General features: G+C 40.0%; 1 protein-coding gene across 1 annotated transcript in view; it reads right to left on the bottom strand.

Moving 5' to 3' along the window:
* The window catches only part of TMPRSS15 (transmembrane protease, serine 15), a gene marked incomplete at both ends in the record, with an annotated part of 41804 nt that overhangs the window by 29175 nt on the left and 9669 nt on the right, over positions 1 to 2960 (bottom strand). The gene's annotated exons all lie outside the window — the stretch shown is intronic.

Raw genomic sequence — 2960 nt, 5'->3', positions numbered from 1 at the left:
GGGAAATACTTTCAGTGCTCCCCAACACACATCTGGCTGTTCATTTCTAGTTACTCAAGTTGCTTACAGGGCACATTAGGAGAGCTTAATCCTGTAATCCTTGAATTGTAAGGAGAAACTCCCCAAACTGGCCAGTTCAAGTCCATATATTTTACTTGACAGGACCTTTCTCTGCCAAGGACAGTACATTACTTCCCAGCTTACATATGATTAATCCCTCAGTGCTGTAGTGACACTGTGAGGTAGGTAGTCAGAAAATGTTAACCTAGACATATAAGAACTGCAAAGGGAGTATGCAGAGAGAAACATCTCCTGGGATCAGCCGCCAGTCTCCTTTTCCTTATGCTTATGTGCTATCCGGCTGCTTTTCAGCAATACCAGCCGTTATTAATAGATGCTGGTCAGACTTTTGCATTTCTCTAGAGACCCCTTCAGTGAAATTGCTAACTGCATTTTTGCAATGCCTTTTGTTACTGCACTGCATTGCAGAGCCAGAAAAAAACCTTTCAAGACAATGTTAATAAATTAAAAAAAAACCCCAAAGACGGTGTTCAGTTGCCTGAATCTCTGCTGAGAATCTGAGATTTGACTGAATTGTGTCTAATATAGGAAGAGACTATTGAAATTCACCTTTGTATCCTATATTTTAAACACACTAACATATTCTAAAATGAGTAGTACTAGAGGGAGTATATATATCAAGATTAAAAACCAAAGGAAGTTGTTAAAATGGCAGCAACTTTGTTGTGTGCAAGAGCATTTGTAACATGAAATGTTAATTGGCTGTAAATCTCATGGTGAAACTCTGAAGCACTTCTGAAAATATAGACAATTTTAGCTTTTATATGAGTGTATTAAGTTATTGTAAGTATGGGACATAAGTGAAAAATCAAAGAAGTGGAAAAATTGGCAGGTATCCCAAATGTGGATACAGCTTATTGCCACTTGTTCCACTGGTTTTGAAAAGTCTGCTAAGAAACTTGTAGATATATAAATTTAGAAAAGCTCTGAGTTTTTGGTAGAACATTTTAAGGCTGAAAATGTATCATGAAAGTCACGCAGCAACAATTAGTCCTCCAGCCAGAGTTGTACTTCTTTAAGTTTACGAGCAGAAATTGCTAAACTAATAGTAACTGAATGAATGGCTTGGAAATACCAAGGCATCAGTGAAGACGGACTGGAACAAATCACCCAGCTCCCTGAAGTGACTGTAACTGTAGCTAGTTTCCTTATGCCATTCTGTCAGTTTTTACACGTATGCACATTCCTGAAATTTTCAGCTCAGTTGTGCATATTGTTTGGTGACTTTGAAAATGCTGATTAAGGAATAATATCCTTAGTTACAAAGGAGCAGGGCATTCATGACATATTTGGTAGAGATTCAGGGAAAGATGCAAATCAGATCCAAAAGCTGTGTGCATAAGAGGCTATGCCTCTGCTGAAAAACTCTTCTCAAGTGCAATTTGTAACTTTAACCACAGTGTAGCCTCCAGGGCACAGCTGAATCACGTCTACAATGCTTTGACTGCAAGTAGATGAGATCGGTTTTGTCTGGATCTACCAATATATGAAAACCAAATTCCATCCTACACAACAGGTCTAACTGTAATATCTTTAATAAAATGTCAGCAAAACTTGTAAACTCAGACCTAAACATTCATAGTAACTATAAATTATTCATTTTGGTGAAATGTATAATGCTACTTTTTAACTATAATTGTCTGCACATTTTATGTAGCTATATCTAAAATAAAATAAAATAATATAAACAAATACCCCGAACAAAATCCATGTCTCAAACTGACAGTATGATGGTAGAAATGAATGATCAAATAGCTCCTTGGGGCTATGCTGCCTTAAGGCTTACAGTGCAGCAAGGGTCTAGCCGAGGCTAGTTTAGTAGACTGTAGAGGGACCCGCTCAGAGCCCATCACTGTTATGATCTAGCTGTTATGCTAAAGAAATATTTGAATGTGTTTTGGGGGATATTTTACTGAAGTATTTTGATGGATATTGCCCCGCAAAAGATCAGCTAAGTCTCACTTCTGTGTTGGCTGTACTCAGAAAAGGTAATGGGCAGGTCTGCAATTCACCTTTATTTTCTGAAGAAAATTCCACTTCTGGCAGAAGCAGTCAGCATGGCACCAGACTTCAGAATCAGGCTTCAAATTCTTTTTTAAAAAGCTGGTCTTTTACTTGCTTTTCTGTTTTAAACCAGAGCCCAGTACTTTAGATGTTTCTGGAAACTCAGACCAGACTGCCCCCACTGTTATTCTCAGGAAAGTTGTTCTCACAGCAGAAGAGAAATAAGCTTTCCAGATTTCCAGCACCAAATTTTATATTTAAAAAACCAACAAAACAAACAAACTACTCAGGAGGTTAATTTCTCCAGCTTGTCCTAAAACATTTGCATATTTCTGTTTGCAAGAAAAGTTTACAGACTTCTAACTGAGAGCTGAGACTGTGAAGAGCAACGCAGACAACATTAACACATGTGCCTACCCTATCTGCACATGCACGTTGGTAAGCAGCAGCGTAGTCAGACTGCTTGGTACGATTTCACAGTGTTCACTGCTACGTAGAGCAGTTACTGCTGTGCACAAAAAGGTGCTCAGGAAAACTTGGCAGGCAGATAAAGGCAAACAAACTCACTGGTGCTGAAGGATGCAGAATTTTCACAGGATCACAGAAGGGTTGAGATTGAGAGGAACCTCTGAAGGTCATCTGGCCCAACCCCCCGCTCAAGCAAGCCTACTAGTGGTGGTTGCCCAGGTTTTCACATCATCGTCTTGCACCTCTCACTGTGGTGCCAGCAGCTCAAACATTTGTGCCAGGACTCGCACAGACACTCATTCCCCAGCGCTGTAGTGACATGCACGTGGGTGGCCAAAAAGCAGAGTTGAATTCCTACCAGGACTCCATCCTGCTGTTGCAGCAGTCACACTCACCTGCCCTGGCTG

This window comes from Buceros rhinoceros, unplaced genomic scaffold (genome assembly GCF_000710305.1).
Source record: "Buceros rhinoceros silvestris isolate BGI_N320 unplaced genomic scaffold, ASM71030v1 scaffold12734, whole genome shotgun sequence".
Taxonomy (NCBI): Eukaryota; Metazoa; Chordata; class Aves; order Bucerotiformes; family Bucerotidae; genus Buceros; species Buceros rhinoceros.
The sequence above is the reverse complement of the archived record's forward strand: the minus strand, read 5'-3'. Positions and strand labels throughout refer to the sequence as shown.